The following is a 21,527-nucleotide window of genomic DNA, read 5'->3' as shown; positions in this document are numbered from 1 at the left end:
TCCCAGCCACCAACCCGCTTTCTTTATCTCATAGACTCTGTGACCCTTGTAGATATGTAGGCAAAAATGCTCGACTTTATTGCCTATTTAGCTTAATACATAATAAGCAGCGGGAGCAGTATGTCCCAAAGGCTTGTTTTATTTGAGATAAGGCGAACTTCCGTCGTCCTTATCGCCTTCGTAAGCAACTCCCCAGCTTTTGCATGTTTTATAACGTCTCATACCTAAATACATATATGAAAGGGAAAGGTGACTGACTGAATGATTGACTGACTGATCTATCAACGCACAGCTTAAACTACTGGACGGATCGGGCTGAAATTTGGCATGCAGATAGCAGATATCTATTATGACGTAGGCATCCGCTAAGAAAGGATTTTTGAAAGTTCAACCCCTGAGGGGGGAAATGTGGGTTTGAAGTCGGAATAAGCTAGTTATCGACTAAAGCTAATGAGGTACCTTTGGATAGGGGATAAGGCAAAGAAAGTCTTCTACTTTACTCTTTGCCATCTTACAATAAAACAATCATCATCATCATCTTCTTCAACTCATCGCAGGCCCAAAATACAGGTCTTGTCTCGGAATGAGAAGTAATTATAGTCTACCACGCTAGCTAAGTGCGGAATTTGGTGGCTTCACAGGTTCACACACCTTTGACAAGACTTCCTACAAGAAACCTATGTCCAACAGTGGGCACCCATTGAGACGATCTCTGATCGAGTTTGTCGTTGATTGATCTCGATAGGTGTCAGGAATTTAAAGCCTAGGTTTCATTTTAATACTAGAGCGTGAGCGATCATTTAGGTAATTGCACCAGCTAAGTTAAGAAAGAAAGAAAAACGTTTATTTCATGAATTGTAATCCATACTAATATTATAAATGCGAAAGTGTGTCTGTCTGTCTGTCTGCTAGCCTTTCACGGCCCATCCGTTCAACCGATTGTGACGAAATTTGGTACAGCGATAGCTTGCATTCCGGGGAAGGACATAGGGCTACTTTTTATCCCGGGAAATCAAAGAGTTCCCACGGGTTTTTTAGAACCTAAATCCACGCGGACGAAGTCGCGGGCATCATCTAGTAGTTAATAATGTAGTTGATAGCATGGGTCTCCTCTCAGAATAAGAAGGCTGACATAGTGCAAATTGGTAAACTTCACACACCTTTGAGAACATTATGGAGAACTCTCAGAGTTATGAATTGGACATAATAATATTATAAGCTCTTGTCGAAGTACTTTGTTTCATGAAAAATTCCACTATAGTTGCATATATACTGTAGTACACATATATATATATATATATATATATATATATATCTGTTGTCAAACTCATTTTAGGCAATTTTCAGCTAGTTCCTAGCATAAAAGATAATATTAAGTTCTCGTATTATAATCATCGTACACGTCTCGTTAGTTTTGTGTCAGTCAAAGGCATTATAACTCCTTTGAAAGCAAAATGTATCTTTGCTAACAGAGTTACCTTCACTGTCTGTTAGTCGCTTTTACAAAGCCTCATTATGTACATACGAGTATGTTTACTGTAATAATATGAAGTGAAGATATTCATTCAAAAGCTGTGATAACCTAGTAGTTAGGGCGTCCGCCTTCTAATCGGAAGTCGGGGGTTCGATACCTCTAACTTTTCGGAGTGCGTTTTAAGTAATTAAACAATGGTATTAAACGTTTAACATAAAACAAAATTTTATTGAGATTAGTTTTATATCAATGGAATAAAACTGGTTTTTCTCCTAATGATCGTGTAAAAAATGCGTTTTTTTTTTTAATCGAGCCAAATTGTGCCAATCGTGTTTAGGCTCCCATAATTCACTAAAGAATATCTTTAGTGAATTATGATAGCTAGATGATACCCGCGACTTCGTCCGCGTGGATTTCAGTTTTTTTAATCCGGCATCGTCTAGTGTATAATATGAATCATTTGTGGATATGAAGCTTGTTAAGAAAAGGTACCAAGTGACAAGGCAACAAGATGATCCAGCATAAAATCATAATTAGCGGCATATTATAAACATTCAATACAAGATGAACAAAAAATGCATTGTGTAGAATTTTCAGCGTTTTACAAGACACGACACGACAAGATTTTGATGTAAAGCTAAGTACCACAGACGTCTGGAAGAATTTGTAGACGTTAGAACATGATAAAAATGTAGTAAGTAACCAAGTATTAAGTACCTACAATAATTGTAGAGACAAAATAAAATTTAAGGCAAATAACTATTATTATCTGCTGCAAAAGATTGAAGATGGTTTCATTATTTCAAGAAATAAATATCTCAATTCCCAAATTAGCATCGACAGAAGATGTTTTCCGCAGATAATTACCAACTACAATTTCTACCATCTAAGCGAAGCGGCGTGATCATTTCAGTGATTTCAACCGATGAATATCCATCCACAAATGGAATGCCCCTTGTAAGGATTTCCAGACAGCACACTACAGGCTTTTTTCCGCTATGTCGGAGATAATTTATCTCTGGCTATTTTCAGCGATACAAAATCATGTAAGTACCTACTTATCGTGTGTTCAACAAAATCATGCAGCTATGCGATACGACAAGTCGCAACGTATAAAATCACCTAGAATACAATCATAAAAGATATTAATCTTTGTTCACGACAAATAAGGCCTTACATACGATCAAACAGCCTTCGGCGCGCTATCCACTCCGCTCGTACAAGTTACTCGCATGAAATAATGGAATAGCTTAGAGCTTTAGGGCTGCAGTTGTAATCCAAGGTTTTATTGGCAATTTAATAAGGCATTCAGAGTTTTGTAAGCGCCCAATCATGTTTAGTGGCCACTACGTAGTACGTTTCTTAATCGCTATAGGTAGATACCTTCACGAGTATGAGATACTAGATGATGCCCACGACTTCGTCCGCGTGGATTTAGGTTTTCAAAAATCCCGTGGGAACTCTTTGATTTCCCGGGATAAAAAGTAGCCTATGTATTTGTTACATTAATGTTAGATATTAAGTACAAGATTGTGACACTTAAATAGCTACCATTGTAATTAATGTAAACAGTTGTAATTCTCGATATTTAAGTGAACTATTGTGTTCTTTATTGAGAAAATAAAATATGTCTTTAAACCGAAAAAGTAGCCTATGTCCTTCCCCGGGATGCAAGCTATCTCTGTACCAAATTTCATTAAAATCGGTTGAACGGATGGGCCGTGAAAGGCTAGCAGACAGACAGACACACTTTCGCATTTATAATATTAGTATGGATGATAATGATATGAGCAATAGCGTAGATTTTTTAAAATTCAGATACAAGTTAGCCATTGACTGCAATCTCATCTGGTGGGAAGTGATGATGCTATTTTGCTAGCGTTCTGGTTACACCCTGTATTTATATTATGAAACTAGTGGATGTAACCGCATCAACAAAAAAATCATCGGCAATGACAATCAAATATCTCTCACGTATCTCCTCTCTAGAAGTCGCCTTATTAGAGTTTTTTCCTCGTATCTGCAAGCATCGCCACGTGACTAACATGTGTGTGCCGCATTAACCTATATTCCCAAACGCATAATGGGTGCGTTTTATCTGATCTGAGGAGCTCCCATCAAAAGTCGGTTGTGTAAGTCGTAAAAAGTAAAGGTAGAATTAAGATTAGGTAAGCTTTTTCTTGGATTGGAATGGAAGAGTTTTATTTAAGCAGGTATAGTACACGACAGGTCGAGATGGCAAACGGGATATGAGGCGGGGGGACGTCCTGCACACCCGCACGTCATCCGCGCTCGCCCGCACTGGGTTAGTACGGGGGCCAAGCGGGTGTGCGGGGCGTTCTCTCTGCGATTGCCATCTCAACCAGTCGCGTATTATACATTCCTTTTATGATGTAGGCACTCACTTATAAAGGGCTTTTGGAAACTAGAGCGATGATAACCTAGTGGGTAAGACGTATGCCTCCAAGTCGAGAGGTCGGAGGTTCGATCCCGGGCACATGCATCTCTAACTTTTCTAATTAAATATCACTTGCTTTTACTGTGAATGAAAACATCGTGAGGAAACTTACATGCCTGAGAATTCTCTATAATGTTCTCAAAGGTGTGTGAAGTCTGCTGATCCACACTTGACCAGCGCGGTAGTCTATTGCCAATTACTTCTCATTCTGAGAGGAGAACCCTGCTTATTAATAAGCCGGCAATGGGTTAATCACTAACCCTATTATAAATGCGAAAGTGTGGCTAATTCCTTTGTACACAATCTCTAAACTAAACTAAAATATCACGTCTAAATCTATTGCTATCCCTTTCATAATGTTGCTTGCGGAAAAGGAAAGCACTAGATTTAGACCTGTTCATTTAGTTTAGTTTAGAAATTGTGTACTAGAGAATCGGCCCCAATATTGTTTGTTGGTTTGTCCTTCAATCACGGAGCAACGGACCGACGTGATTTTTTGCATGTGTATCTACGGTTTAAGACCTGGAGAGTGACATAGGCCACTTTTCATGTCGGAAAATCAAAGAGTTCCCACGGGATTTTTGAAATCTAAAGCCACGCGTACGAAGTCGCGGGCATCAACTAGTCATGACTATAAGTGCAAATATGGAGAATGTGCTATTTCTATAAAGTATGAACCAGAATATCCAAGTTGGGGAGTTTGTAGGCACACGGTTAATCAAATTACCAAATACGGTCGCTTGGTTGGTGGTCGGCAGGAATCAAATTGGGTCGTCTATTACTACGACCTGCCTGACCTGTGATATTAAACTGAATGTTGTGAATTTGCTAAAAATAGCACTATCTTTCGAATTGCTGTCATCTATAAAATTGACTTTGACTTTGTTCAGACTATACTCGATTCCGTAAAACCTGCATCAATCATTAGGTATTACAATCGCAATTGTTGTGATTGGCTGAATTTATGGTATTCTTGTTGCAACAAAAAATTGTACCCAATAGTGAGCGAGCGTCAACCAATCGGAGATGATTGCGATCGTGACATTGTAGCTGTTATTCTACCGCAATCGCGCAGCAGAGTTTTTGTGCATTCAAAATAAACTGGCGTGATTCCACTTGAAATCGTCATTAACAATAACAATAGGATTAAGTCGTGGCGGGTGAATTCAAAAGTATTGCAACACTGGTTGGTTTGCAACAAAATATTATATAGGTAGGTACATAAGGTTGAACCGGCTCCTTTAAAAATGAATGGACTCTATGAGTGTTTGGTTTATTACCCCTATTGTTTACGTGGCATGTTAAGAATATAATCCTATTGTTATTGCTAATGACGGTCTCAAGTGGAAACACGCCAGTTAGTATTTAATGCACAATACCTACACTATCAACTTTTTGCGCTAATTTATTTAGACTTATAGCTACGACTCAAGATAATTTCAGAGCTGAAATTAGCGCTTATGTAGACTTATGTCCAACATTATCATTTCTAGAAATTGCATAATCTGTTTAAAGAGTAATTAATAATAAGAGCTGTGCCGAAGAAGCATTTCTCGATAATAAAAGATTTATAGAGTTCTGTCAACGATAAGAAATTCGGTCACAAAGTTATCAAACGATAGTTAATAATTGTGTTGTTATCATTATAAAAGCAAATATTATACAATCGTAAACATCTATTTAAATTTACTTTCATAAAGTTTTTTTATTATAAAAATAACTAAGTAAGTAGGTACTTAAGTAGTAATTATGAAAATATAGCCTTCATTTACAGGTTTTTCATTTTGACCAACTCTAAAATATGTACCTAAGGTCAATACGTTATCCTCCATGATTTTTAGGGTTCCGTACCTCAAAAGGAAAACGGAACCCTCATAGGATCACTTTGTTGTCTGTCTGTCTGTCTGTCTGTCTGTCTGTCTGTCTGTCAAGAAACCTACAGGGTACTTCCCGTTGACCTAGAATCATGAAATTTGGCAGGTAGGTAGATCTTATAGCTGAAATTTGGGGAAAAATCTGAAAACCGTGAATTTAGGGTTAGATCACACAAAAAAAAATTTGTGGTCATGAACTAATAATGAATATTTTCAACTTTCGAAGTGAGTGACTATATCAAGTGGGGTATCATATGAAAGGTCTTCACCTGTACATTCTTAAACAGATTTTTATTTATTTTTATGCATCATAGTTTTTGAATTATCCTGCAGAATGTCGAAAAAATACGACTGTAGTACGGAAACCTCATTGCGCGAGCCTGACTCGCACTTGGCCGGTTTTTTTTCATTAATTACAAATTGTATTACGGTATGTTGAGTTAAATTGCTGCTACGAATTTTGTTTACCCTTTCAGTGAAAAGTTACCTGTAATTTCCTTACCTTTTATAGGCCCAGCTAAGGAAAAAATACTTTAACTTTTTACGTTTATCGGCTTCCTCGTACAATATAATATAATCCTCCCAACCTAAACCGAGGACAGGCTTCAGAAGCGTCTAAGTCGACGTTTTATCTTTTATTAACTTAAGGATTTCCCTTTTATCGAAATCTTTTTCGATATTCCCTCCGGTAGCCAAATACCGAAAGAACCGAAGGACTAAATATTTCAATAAAATATGTTGTAAGTAAGCCAAAAGGGTGTAGATAAGTAAAAAGAAATAAGTAAAAAGTTAGTAGACAAGGACAATGGAAATAAATATTTTTGTGCTGAAATGTTTTTAGCTCATCCTATGTCTACAGGGTGTAACCAGAACGCTAGCAAAAACTTAGCGTTATTGTTATACGGCTAAGGTTTTGCTAGCTGTTACCTGAACACAATTCAATATCAATAATCATTTGCCTCATTTTGTAGTTTTAGTGACTTACTACTTTTCAAACCCGCAATGTATAGCGTGCAAAACTCAGGCCAATGCCCTGCCTACGACGCGGCATTGATTCCGAGTGGCCTACTTACAAAACGTTCGTTGACCTCTAGCGTCAGTCAGATGTTTTATTTGCAATATACCTACCTATCGTAAACTTTTACAAAATTATAGGATTTTTTTCGCGTCTTTTTTGTGGTATATCAGTAATCATCAGTACTATCACATGTCTTCATTTTTGCCAGCGTTCTGGTTACACCCTGTATAGTAAATTCTTCTTTAGACGAATAATTATAAAGACCAAATTGACTTCTATTTATCCTGTTTAGACTCATAGCAAATAAACCTGCGTGGTTTCAGCTGGAGTCAACAATTAGGTACCTACATCTAAAAATTGTATTTTGAACAATTCCGAATAATATGTAAGTACGTAAGTAAAATGTAATACTTTTGAATTTGAATAATGAGAAGCAGAATTTATGATCTGATATTTATAGACAAACACATCAGAAAATAAAAAATAATACCTACCAAGGCTAAGGAATTAAGTCCAAAATTAAACATTTATAATCATGAGCCATCTCCAACATTTACTTTTTTTTTAGTTTAGGGTCCTTTGTCATCGTCACCAGTCCACTACTGAGCACGGGTCCCCTCACAGAATGAGAAAGTCTCCTCTCAGAGTCAGTAGTCATTAGTCTTGCAAAAAGCTATCCTGTCCTAGAGCCGTCTTTTTATTTTAGACTAGATGATGCCCGGAACTTCGTCCGCGTGGATTTAGGTTTTTGAAAATCCCGTGGGAACTCCTTGGTTTTCCGGGATAAAAAGTAGCCTATGTCACTCTCCAGGTCTTTATCTATACCCATGCAAATAATCACGTCAATCCGTTGCACCGTTGCGACGTGATTGAAGGACAAACCAACAAACAAACACACTTTCGCATTTATAATAAGGGTACTGATATCTCCATTCAAGTCCTAATTTTGTGCAAGCATTTACGTCTTTGGTGACCTGGAGATTTATTACCTAACGTCTTCCTTTTGGGAACGAAAAAATCTATAACAATCAAAAAGTTTGTTAAAAGAACCTCCTATTCCCAAAAAAGATTAACAATAGCGGTCGAGACTAAGCTTCTTGGCAGACACTAATTTGTCTTGTGATCCGCTACGAACTTAATCAGAGGAAAAATAAAAGGAAAACCTTCCGCCTTGTTAAAGGGAGACCTAAAGATGAGACCGACTTTGTAAGGGAATCTCTTGTAAGGGAATATCTTTAAGTATTTCTGCTAAATAATACCTAACTCGAGTATATAATATTATCTATCTAATAGCTGATGTCCAGGACTTTGTCCGCGTGGATACTGGACAACAGCAGACGCTATCTTTGTTAATTTAACTTTTTAATTTAAGATATTAGATAGGTATCGCGGTTTGGTACAGGCAATCCCAAAATCAAGAAAACACAAGATTTAATCATACCTAGCTTTCTGCTCCATATTACATTTCTCACTTAACTGCCCTTTTCATTTTATACACCGTACTACATATATTTTGAAGCATGAAATTCCGGTCTAAATTAGCAAAATAAAATAAATTTCAAAATTTTATTCGGTACAGTAAATCCTGTGTTGAACAAATGTAATGAGCGGTTGACGTATAGATATACAACTAACTACTTAAACCAAAGTAGAGAATGCAAAAGGAGCAGAAATAGAAAAGCGAATCCTAGCTCTGGGAGGCTGAGATCTATAGAGCGCACTTTGACTTTGCTCAGACTTAAGATTGAGTTAAAATGAGACAGATTTATGTAAGAGATATATCTACATCTGTCTCGTTTTAATTCTGTCTTAAGTCTAAGCAAAGTCAGAGTGCGCTCTATAGATTGAGCACACGTAAGAAGAAGAATTTAATATTACTCAAGTATTGTAACATTGTGTTGAATAATATTCAAAGCAGGGAACAAAAAATGTTGTAGCGCTTCGGCCTTCTGCCTCGGGTCAGCGGCTCTTGTAATATTTTGAGCAAAAAAATCGATTGTTATTGTTTTGTTATGAATTTAAATTAACGATGCCTCATAAATATTAATGCTTCTACCTAATTGGAGTGTAAATTAACACATGTTATTAAGAAACGAATTGTTGATAAGCTTATTTAATTTTATTCAAGAAACATTGTTTGATTCTGGCCTTACGTTTTGCTGCTTAGTAAACAGTTTCTATATATGACAGATTGCTATCTTCTTGTTTACCTTCCATTTGAGTAAGATCTTACCTGGTAGGTACAGTTACCTAGTAAGTGATGATGCAGTCTAAGAGGAATCATCATCCATCCACATATTCCCGTGACTTCATCCGCATGAACTACACAAATTTTATATCACTATTTTACCTCTTTGGGTATTTCATTTTCAAAAATCCTTTCTTAGTGGATGTTAACGTCATAATAGCTATCTGCATGCCAAATTTCAGCCCGATCCATCCAGTAGTTTGAGCTGTGTGTTGATAGATCATTCAGCCAGTCATTTAACGTCATGTAGAGAGCGAAATGGTCATATTTCCGGATTCAAGCCTGAACTTTAGTTAGCAGGACTGTTGCTCTCAACCGGTTGTAGAGTTCAGATGGCAATCACTTTGCGTGAAAACTAGTAGCCGATCAAATATGGGCTTAGCATAAGAAGGCTCTATTCAACATCAGGAACATGATAGTTGTTGGTATAGGTAGACCAGAATCTCATGAAAAATATGGAAATGAAATTCCAAAGTTAGCAACACTGTACTCTGTGAATAACTTATGAATATAGTTCTGTGGTGAATATTGCTACTCAGTGTTATAGTGAAAATTATTTGTTTTTTTTAAATACATGAATTTGCCGAAAATTTGCCTATGCCTATTTGCCATGAGATTCTAGTCTGACTATATTAGAATGGAATATATCATGAAAAGACTGAATAAGTAAAAAAAAACTTAACGTTAATACCTACCTTACCCTTACTTAGTTGATTTACGACATTTAGTTGATATAAGATGCGAGATCTTAATAATAATTTAACGTTTTTCAGTCAGTCAGAAATACGTTTAAAAAGTTATCTCAAGTTTCAAGCTCATTACCAAACTAAGCTATTTAGACTTATCAAAGTTCTATGACAAACAAAATAACAGACAATTTAATTGAACGTGATAGTAAGTAGTTAACTACATAATAAAAAGGCGCGACGAAATGATAATAGCCGTTACGACTTACTAACAACTCAATCAGTTTAATCAGACAACCATTGCTATTGTAATTTGTAAAGATCGAAAGTAGAAAAATTCAAAACGTAACCATAGACAAAATTCCTAAATAATAATAGCTTTTTGACATGTCTGAATAATAAAATTCATAAATTAAATCGATAATTAAATTACCAATCACAACTATGTATTTATAAACTAAGGAAGGAAATAGAAGATAATATAGGTACGTACTAAGTTAACACAACTTTGTAAGCTACTCATAAAATTAAGAACATTCAAAATAGTTAAAACCACTGACTTAAAAATAAGTCAACGAACCCAATTATTCAGTGAAGTGAAGATAAAGTCAATCTGATTAATTCATTAACAAATAACTAATTACATAGAGGTAGAAATGTAAAATAGAACTTACACCATAGAAACAAAATCCAAAATGGTAATCAACACTGATAAATTAGTCACTAATTATTCACCGAATCCCATTTATTTAGTGAGGTGAATAGTACAAAGTCACATCACACCGTAACTTAATCAGATTTCACTTCACGTATGCAAATGACACCAATGAAAACAGTTTCCACAAATACGCGAGTTCGAGAACGAAAATTCCCGTCACACCGACACGTCGTTCTCCCGCCGTGGACGCGATTCAACTGCCTTAACCGTTCCAAACAGAGCCCAGAGGGGAATTGGGAATGGAGGGGAAGGGGACACGGGAGTCACTCAAACTGAGGAGATAACTTTTGATCTTTTTGGAGCCATAGAAGATTTTAATGACACACTCACATCTGGAGAGACAGAAAAAAGTGCACGTTAAGTGTTAATGCATGTCAAGGGCTTGGGAGAAACGACGTGTTAGGAGTAAGTGGAACGAAGGTTGCGGGTGACATTTCCAAAAATAACCTAAATGACGACAAAACTCCTGCATTGATTAGCCTGGGGTACTAGAAAAGCTTTTAGGCGATATCACAAATCAGAAATAAGGGTCCTAACTTAACACTTTCATACATTCCGGCTCCGCAAAGAGGGTTTGTGCTTTGTACCAACGACTTCTCTGATTAATTTACTTAGATCCGTTTTTTTAACAATGTTGAAAAGCTAGATTCCCATACATACAGCATTTTCAAGCTTTCGTTGTGGTTATAAATCATAGAAATGCTTAAAAAGCTCGATATTGCGTTGACACATTCGAATTCATTTGAATGAACTAAATTATTTTAAAAGTAGGTAATTTAAAAAATTCAAACACGACTAACTACCCTGCCAAAAAACTAAAGAAAAAGTAAAAGTTTTCATATTTGGAAATGGACCATAAAGCCGCCATATATTATTTGTTTCAAAAAATCACTCAGGATGTTGTGAGAATTTTAACGATACCCCATATCTACATCCAAATCTGTTCGGCATTTAGAAGTTATGGTGGAGTAAAGAAACATACATACATACACAGATATGTATGAACCTTGAAAACATTCAACTCCTCTTGTAAAAAAAAATTATCATGTACACTCTTGCCTTAACGCATTAGGATAAAAAAGTCCAATTTCCATTGATTAGCCGTAAATCTGGGGATACAACCAAAAGGTTTTAGGCGAAATTAAAATCTTCCCGGCTGGAATATTGGAGGGAATACGAGACGTAATATTGCGATGTACATTCTTTCGTATTATTTTCACATCATCGCAGACGTTGAGGCAGATATTCTGTGTCCGTTCAATAAAAACGCAGCTAAGTCACGCACGGTCGATTTTGAGATTTTGACACCATTTTTATAGCTGAATTTTTTTAACAACCTTGTTGAAGCTTTGCAGCTTTCCGCTTGCTGGTTTGCTATCAGCAGCTGCGTGGGTATGGTTGCCGTTGTTAAATGTAATATTATAATAGACTACGTATATTAATTATAACCTACACTCACCCAACCCTGCAAATGTTCTGGTCTTCAGCTCGGTTTTATACATAAATACTGAACAAACCTAATTATACAATCGCATTTCTACCGTTTGTATTTTTCGAGATAAGTGATGATTTTGCGTAGTTCATTACATACAATATCAGTTTGTTGGTGCAGCATGTTGTTATGCTATACGAAACACTAAAAAATATCAACAAGAAAATTAAAAATGGATGGCACTAAAAGTGAGGCCTTAGGTGGCTTTAGGTTCAAATCACACTCGTTAGGCTACTTACTAAAATAAAATTGTCGTAGATAGCCTATTTCAATACTAGTTTTTAGTCTTTTTTTAACTAGTAGGTAGGTACCATTTTCCAAAGGTTACAAATCTCGAAACTGGCTTTTTGATCTTAGCTACATTTTAGCTAACGGACGGTAGATATTGCACAAGGCAGTTTTTGTCACAGCCCTGCACATGTCAGGGGTAGCAAAGCACAAAGGGCTGAGGAGCCGAGCAGGTACAAAAGATCCCATTCCCAACCCCGCTTCAAGTTACAACGGATTCATAGATTGATGACGAGAACATTGTGGAGTTAAGAACCCAAAAATTTAAAACTGCATTGTGCTTTACGTGTAACAAAAGGGCACAAAGCATCGGATCGGCTTCTGTTATTAACGTATCGTTTATCGGTTCGATAATTCTCTCACTTTCGAGTAATACGAAATGCATTATTCTTGAGGGTTTCTTGGCTAATAATTCTGTAGTACAGATGTTTTGTGGGCGTACCGTTATGAAGATTACGTATAGTTCATTCAATATTAACTGGCGTGTTTCCACTTGAGACCGTCATTAGCAATAAAAATAGGATTAAGTCGTGGCGGGTGAGTTCAAAAGTATCAACACTGATAGATTTGCAACAAAAAATATACTTAAGGTTAAAAATGAATGGGCTCTATGAGTGTTTGGTTTATTACCCCTATTGTTTACGTGGCATGTCGAATGCAAACCTATTGTTATTGCTAAAGACGGTCTCAAGTGCAAACGCGCCAGTTTATATTGAATGCACTATACCTACAAATAATTTTTCTGGCACTAGTTGTTATTATGTCAGACAGTTCCTCTTATACATGTTTGGGACTTCAAAAGAATTTTACCATCGAATTAAAATTTGTCATGTTTTTTCCACAATTTCATAAATAACGCATGTTTTGTATTGTCATAATATTTTAACTCTGCTAATTTATTGAATAGTTGCAAACTGTAAAAGAGACAAATTAAGCTTACATGATAAATTTTATGATGCAATATAAAATTGTGCCAGACACCTGAACCAGTTCTGAATAAATTTCATGCTTTAAAATTTCAAGATAGATACGTTTAAAACACATCAGTAAAATGATGAGTTTATTTTTGTAAACTGTCGCAAATAATGTAGATATAAATTATGAGCTAAAGAAAACAAAAAATCAAAGTTACATGGGGAAACACAACACAAAGTTAAAGGTAATATTTAATATCTAGTAATGATAATTTTAATCCTATTCTTATTGTATCTACCAATATAATATATAAATCTACTGTAATATTTACCATTTTATTGTACCTAAAATTGTATTTGCAATACCCTGACAGGGTCTCATGTATTTAGCTTTTAGCTTGAAGCACCCACCATCAATTATTGTAAATGTACATGAAAGCAAATAAATAAATCTGAATCTGAATCTGAATCTTTGAGTCCGTGTAACTTGGAAACTACGTATAATATAATGCATGCTATACATTATTTTACGGAAGCGTGAATAACCAAAGACACGGATAATTATTAATAACTGATTTGTAGAGTAGAGCCATTGAGTTTGATGGCTAAGTAATGAGAATCAAACTTCTTTTATATGCACCAAGTATAATATGCTTTCGGTCATTCGGAGTCCAAGCACAACTTTATTAGTCCGATATATTACTTATTGTGTCTCATGCAAAAATCTTTGTCGCAATGATTGTAATTGAACTGCTCTTATAAAAAACTAGCTTACGCCCGCGACTTCGCCCACTCATACCCCTGTTTGACCCCTTTGAGTATTGAATTTTCAAAAATCCTTTCTTAGCGGATGCCTACGTCGTAATAGCTATCTGCATGCCAAAGTTTAGCCCGATCCGTCCAGTAGTTTCAGCTGTGCGTTAATAGATCAGTCAGTCACCTTATTTATCCTTTTATATATTTAGATACTGATTTGATCTGACTTTCTTTTGTTGTGATTGTTTTGATTTTTATTGAGTAAAACATTTTAGGTGCGACTTGAAATTTTTTAGATCTTTTCGTTCGTATGTAAAACGGCTGAAAAACAGAACAGCTGTTTTAAGCTGCTACTTTCATCGAGGTGCTGAAGTAGCAAATGTGGTGCCGTAGATTAAAAATTTAGTTTTACTTCAACCACGTGTTAGGTTACCACAGCCACAAGTTACAACCATTATTATTATTAAATATTTTATTAACACTATTCAAATATTTGTCGCATACAAAACAAACGCGACTTCTGACGACCAACACAACACAACACTAATAAATAGACACACGACCGCAAAATCTGTATTCAGCACTCGTGGCGATAAGTCATCAAACAGTAGTGTGTGCTTTGAAATAAAAGCCACAAAGCAAGTCACGGAAGGTAATGAGTAATGATATAAAACCAAAGATACATAGTTACTTAGAAATGTTATTGCTAATAATTGTCTAAAAGTTATTTTGAGAGTTTCTTTGTGTCCAACACAACACAGAATTATTAAATAGACACACGACCACAAAATTTGTATTAGCACTCGTGGCGATAAGTCATCAAACAGTAATGTGTGCTTTGAAATTAAAGCCACAAAGCAAGTCACACGGAAGGTAATGAGTAATGATATAAAATCAAGGATGCATAGCTACTTAGAAATGTTATAGCTAAGTGTCTTACAAATATATATTTTAAAAGCTTCTTTGTGCCTGCAAATTTCCCTATGAATTTAATACCTTAATAAATTGAATACTGCCCCGAGTGGATTTACCTATTAACTGACTATTAATGATTTTCTAATTAACTAATATTATAAACTTTACAAATAATTTGTATCTTTAAAGAATTCTTCCAGGCTATATTGCATTGGTTTTGAGTTACATATTATTTCGTAACGGTTTAAGCAAAAACTCTTGTTACTAATTCTTGCTACTTACCTGAAAGTTTAGTATAAAATTATTAGTAGAGTATACTAGGCTAAAATGTTCATAAACGAAAAAAGTGTTTGGCTAAACTTCACGTTTACTTTTAACACCTATTTTATAAGGCACTTTTCATTCAACATACAAAACTATAAGTGTATTATCTAGTATAATGTATCTATGGTAATGAGTAATGGACTCCAGTTCATTACTCAACGCCCGAGAGTTTAGCCGTCATCTGTCATCGGCGTCTCTCAGCGCGTCGTCTATAATGGCTCTATGTTCCTCCAATGTTCCTTCACTTATCTCGTGAGGAGTGTGAAACGCAAGGATATTTGAACTTAGTGACAGATAGGACAATATGACAAAAGTAATTAGCCATGTAAAAGCAGGCTTTTGGCTACTTGTTTGTCTGTCTGTCGGTCTGTCAAGAAACCTACAGGGTACTTCCCGTTGACTTAGAATCATGAAATTTGGCAGGCAGGTAGATCTTATAGCTGGCATTTAGGGAAAAATCTGAAAACCGTGAATTTGTGGTTACATAACATAAGAAAAATTAAATTGTGGTCATGAACTAATAATTAGGATTTTCAATTTTCAAAGCAAGATAACTATATCAAGTGGGGCATCATATGAGAGGTCTTCACCTGTGCATTCTAAAACCGATTTTTATTTATTTTTTTACTTCTTCAAAGCGCCATCTATGATAGATTAACTTTGATAAGAGAAAAGTCTCTTGGCGGATATTTTTCGTAAAAACTATTTTCAGAACCGACGGTAAAGTCTCAGACGTAGCATAAATGACAATAGTATAGAATAAGATATTATATACGGCAGGACAACATACATGAAATAAATAAGTTTGAAGTTTTTCTTTTGATTTTTAATATTTTTTAAAACTTTGAAGCGCTAAAATAAAAAGATATGCATATTACATAGAGATCTACTAATAAAACCAGAAATACTTACGTCAGTAATCAAAAGTCTAGAAAAAGAGAGCTGCAGGCTGTATTACTTTAAGTATCTCCGAATTTTTTTCAAATTAAAATATTCTTACGAGCACGAAAAAACCAACATCGTAATATTTTGTTTTTTGTTAAAAATAAATAATAATAATAAGTTTTCCCCTCCAATAATAATATGGGTACCTTCAAGACAAGAGTGAATAGGCATCTTCTAGGCAAGCGCGCTCCATCTTTGGCTGCATCATCACTTGCCACCAGGTCTGATTGCTGCCAAGCGCTAGCCTATAATTTTTTAAACAGATAAATAAATAGCCCCTTTATACTTTAACTAAATATCTTTGGTGAAACGTTAAAATTTAGATAACGGTGAAGTCGGCACAGCTTGTGTCTTGTTTGTTTAGAACGTCTGTTTCAACCGCAATAATATGAATATTCACATTTAGGTTTAAATCTGTACTTTATCATGTTAGCTTTCATAAAACTTGGTGTTTGGACATCAAGCCATCGCCGGCTCACTACAGAGCACGGGTCTCCTCTCAGAGTGAGAAGGGTCACAGTCTACCACGCTGGCCATGTGCGGATTGGTAGACTTCATACCTACGTCCTACACCTTTGAGAACATTAGGGAGAACTTTCAGGCATGCAGGTTTCCTCACGATGTTTTTCTTCACCGTTAAAGTAAGTGATATTTAACTACTTAAAAATACATAACTCCGGAAAGTTAGAGGTTAGAGGAACCTCTGACCTCCGATTAGAAGGCGGACGTAGTAACCACTAGGCTATCAAGCTTATATAATATAGTATAGTAACCTAATACTTACCCCAAAAAGAATTCAACCCTTACTTTATACGTTTCTTGAACGTATATGCCAAAGATAATGTCAGAAAGATTTCTCCTCTCTTTATAATATTAAGCTTGGATTTCACGTCATTTTTTGCCACGCTTCCCTACTTCGGGATACTGCGTGATATAATAATATGATCTTTAAATAAACGCTCGTCTCAAACGAGTTCCAAAAACCCAATTTTATTGAAAACAACTGAACCCTTTGACTGGTGTTTTTTATAATCGCTGGGTGGTGTTTTTAGGGTTCGGTACTACAAAAGGAAGAATTGAAGTATTTTACTCTTCCGTCAATTCTTATTTAGCGAAGTCCTTTATGTAATAGGCATAACTTAGCTTATGCCCGCGACTTCATCCGCGTGGATTTTTTTTTTGAAAATTTCGGAGGTACCTACTCATCGATTTACAAGATTAAAAAGTAGCCTATAATAGCCTTCTCCGGAATTCAAGTTATGATCCTTAGGTTTAGTGGATAGGTCGTGAAAAGATAATGAACTTATAGTTTGACTAGCTTATGCCCGCGACTTCGTCCGCGTGGACTACACAAATTTCAAACCCCTATTTTACCCCTGAGGGGTTGAATTTTCAAAAATCCTTAGTTAGCGGATGTCTACGTCATAATAGCTATCTGCATGCCAAATTTCAACCCGATCCGTCCAGTAGTTTAAGCTGTGTGTTGATAGATCAGTCAGTCAGTCAGTCAGTCAGTCACCTTTTCCTTTTATATATTTAGACTAGCTTATGCTCGCGACTTCGTTCGCGTGGACTACAGAAACTTCAAACCCCTATTTCACCCATTTAGGGGTTGAATTTTCAAAAATCCTTAGTTAGCGGATGTCTACGTCATAATAGCTATCTGCATGCCAAATTTCAGCCCGATTTGTCCAGTAGTTTGAGCTGTGCGGTGATAGATCAGTCAGTCAGTCAGTCAGTCAGTCACCTTTTCCTTTTATATATTTAGATTATCCTTAGCTCACCAATGCTTTTCTGATACATGTTAAATAGCATATTATACTGTACGGAACCCTTCCTACGCGAGTCTGCTCGTTGCTAACAGTTTTTTGCGTTTAACTGCCTCACTTATGAGTTTTACAGCCGGTTATGTCAACTGCACGCCATATGCGTACAGTCGTACACCCGTTGAGATTGCAATCTCATTTTTGGCCTCGAGGAATTTATCACCTTTTCAATACTTAATTTTCATCGCCTGTACTGATAAGAGGGTTCTTACGATCACATTTTTGGTAATCCTTGTTGCAATTTGGGTTTCAACAATTAATCCATGTGCCAAATATTATGATTTTGAAAGTAGGTATGCCTATTGGTCTGACTACTAACCTTTTCACAACTCGATTACTGAAACGATTTTGACGAAATTTGGTATAAAAATAACTTCTACCTCGGAAAGCGAGCGAGTTTTTTAAACGTTCCACGTGGATGAATTCGTGAGCATCAGCTCGCACTGTATGTCAATGATGTTGTTTAAACAACAGCACAAAAGTAAGTTTTTAAAACAGACTGACATTGTAATTGAAAAGTGGAGAAAAGTGTATTTTTGTAATAACAAAAAAAAGTTAAAACCAAAGGAAAATAAAAATAAAAAAAAACACTGTGTACTAAATCAAACGGGTTTGTACGGATCCCTTAAGTAAATTATAATTTCATGCTTGAATACACTTTCTTTAACCGCAAAACAGTAAAAGATGTTCGTGCGTCTGTCACCGATCCTCCGATCTGATAAGCGATATCTGTAATTTCAATCGATATGTCATAATTAATTTAATCAATTAAAATTCTTGCTTCTCGTAATGGAATCTTGTATGGGCAGTAATTAATATTTATTGACGACCTCCCTGGCGCAGTGGTGAGCGCTGTGGTGTTAATAGTGGGAGGTCCCGGGTTCGATTCCTGGCAGGGGTTTGGAATTTTATAATTTCTAAATTTCTGGTCTGGTCTGGTGGGAGGTTTCGGCCGTGGCTAGTTACCACCCTACCGGCAAAGCCGTGCCGCCAAGCGATTTAGCGTTCCGGTACGATGCCGTGTAGAAACCAAAGGGGTATGGGTTTAATAAAAACTGCCATACCCCTTCCAGGTTAGCCCGCTATCATCTTAGACTGCATCATCACTTACCACCAGGTGAGATTGCAGTCAAGGGCTAACTTGTATCTGAATAAAAAAAAATAAAAAAAATATGACAATGTCTCTATAACATTATGGTTATGTATTTTGTTGTTTTCAAAACTTGATTTCGGTGTTCTGATTTGTATTAAGTAGGTAGATACTACTAGAGTGAACCAGAGTGAGTGAACTCTCGGTTTGATCCTGGATCGACGATAATGAGGAAGTTTCAGGGCAATGTTCGATAAAATTTTCATAGATGGCGCTAAATAACCCCACCGAACGTTGCCCTGAAACTTCCTCATTATGTCAAATATTAGGCTATGGTGACTGAAATCATACAAAAATAAGGGCTATCTGCGTCAAATGTACTAACATATTTTGACGCCTGCCAGTGACGTCATAGCCTCGACGTTTTGTTAGAAGTCCCCCCCCCCCTAAAAAATTATATTTACCGCCGCACTCAGAGTCGCTAATCGTTACTTAAGATTGAGTCAAAACGAGACAGATTTACGTGAGAGGTATTTATTAGCTCTGTCTCGTTTAACTCGTTTAATCAAGTAACGATTAAGCGACTCTGAGTACTGTTAGTAAATTTTTTGCAAATTGTTGACATTTCAGTGCTTCAGTGCTAAATATAGGTCAGTAATTCATTCGATGTCTTCGTGCTAATATTGCAGCCAAATGTCTTATTATTGGACAATTTTATTACAGCATAATCTGCTGGATTTATAAGAATTAGAAATTTAGGGACGCACTCGCTCGCGGCTCCCTTCTCTCCCGAATTCCCGGCCGTTTTAAACCGCAAAATATTCGGAGATAATTAAAAAGCTCCGCTGATTGCTTTCTCCCAGTTTCTACTTTCTTCCGAGTACGCTAATTAATCCATACAAATTGTAGGCTCCAAGCGCCCTACTGATTGCTTCTGACCACTACATTTTTTACATAAAAGCTGTGATAGGACGCTGTGCTGTGATAGGTTAGGACGTCCGCCTTCTAGTCGGAGGTCGGGGGTTCGATCCCGGGCTCCCTCTAACTTTTCGGAGTTATGTGCGTTTTAAGTAATTAAATAACATCGTGAGGAAACCTGAGAGTTCTCCATAATGTCCTCACTTCTCAAAGGTGTGAAGTCTACGAATCCGCACATGGCCAGCGTGGTAGACTATGGCCAAAACCCTTTTCACTCTGAGAGGAGACCCGTGCTCTGTAGTGAGCCGGCTATGGGTTGATCATGACGATGATGATGACTACATTTTGTACCCCGTCTTCTCGCAGTCACCCATCCGCTCGTCGCGTCGCCTCGCTGCGCCAGGCTCCATAGCTCTTAACGTGACGTCACAAATACTATAAATTATTGACGAAATTGCTGCCTTTTCAGAAAATGTATCTTTCATACTATACGAGTAATATACCTATTATATTATAGAGCTTGCAAGGCAATTAAACTGGTAGCGCCATTGACGTTATTCAAGTAGATAGATACATGTTTAGATGCTCAGGACGCATTGTTATGCAAGCGTCGTCTCGCGTCACCCATCCGCTCGTCGCGTCGCTGCACCAGGATAGTTATTGGGAATTTGTCCACGCCTGCAGGCTGCATCGATGCCGACTTTATAGCCAATTTGCGGGGTCGCAGGAATTTTGATGTCGAGTGAAGTTTTATAACACTGTTGAAGTGTTTACCTGATACGGTGAATGTGGTGATACCAAAATAAGTTGACAGAGTTTTAAGTAAGCAAACCTCTGTTAGCTTTTTTTTTTTTTTTTTTTTAATCTTTTATTAACAGGCTTTTACATTTATGTATGTCCTGTTAGCTTTTTATTTCATAAATTAATATTTGAGGCTATTTGACTAAAATAAAGAAAATACTAAGTCTTCATTTGACTCAAATTTAAATATAAAAAAATATATGTCTTGATTTGAATAAATTCAGTATAAATATTTTTACAAGTCATGATACTAAAATCATAAAGTCTATAAATAAGAACTTTTGGCGGTATTAACGCCCAGTCTTGCTCTGTCAGTATTGACGCGTTTTAATATCGGTCCACGACCGTAAATTTACGAATTACCTAATAAAGTGAATCATCAATAATTGCTAAACAAGTAAACGAAATAAAGTCACGGTAAATAACTAATAGTGCTCGAGAGAAATAAACGTTTTAGGTACTAAACGGGCTATGTATGTCTATCATTTCATCGAGGAACCTGGCTACGATGTTACACATTATAATTAATTGTCACTGTCACTTTTTAAAGTTAAATTAAATACTTATAAGGATTGAGCATGTCAACCTAGTTATAATTATCATAATAAGTACTTACTATAAGTACCTATGCCGCTTATTTTCAAGATTTCTAGAACCAAACGAAAAAGCTTGAAATGATTCATTTACATTGTGGATTTTATTGGGTAAGCAGGTAGGTACAGCGTCCCCTGCATCGATTAAAACAAAACTTTCGCAGTTCAAAAACAATAATTATGTAATCC

At 36.3% G+C, this 21,527-nt stretch overlaps 1 protein-coding gene across 2 annotated transcripts in view; it reads right to left on the bottom strand.

Moving 5' to 3' along the window:
• The window catches only part of LOC117982363 (netrin receptor UNC5C-like), a 123,855-nt gene extending 113,200 nt beyond the window's left edge, over positions 1-10,655 (bottom strand). For both annotated transcript variants that reach the window (XM_069498628.1, XM_034968717.2), the window contains exon 1: positions 10,433-10,655. The gene's annotated coding sequence lies outside the window, so the exon portion shown is untranslated. The remainder of the gene's footprint in view (positions 1-10,432) is intronic.
• Between the last annotated feature and the right edge of the window lie 10,872 nt (positions 10,656-21,527).

This window comes from Maniola hyperantus, chromosome 5, assembly GCF_902806685.2.
Source record: "Maniola hyperantus chromosome 5, iAphHyp1.2, whole genome shotgun sequence".
NCBI classification, from domain to species: Eukaryota; Metazoa; Arthropoda; class Insecta; order Lepidoptera; family Nymphalidae; genus Maniola; species Maniola hyperantus.
The sequence above is the reverse complement of the archived record's forward strand: the minus strand, read 5'-3'. Positions and strand labels throughout refer to the sequence as shown.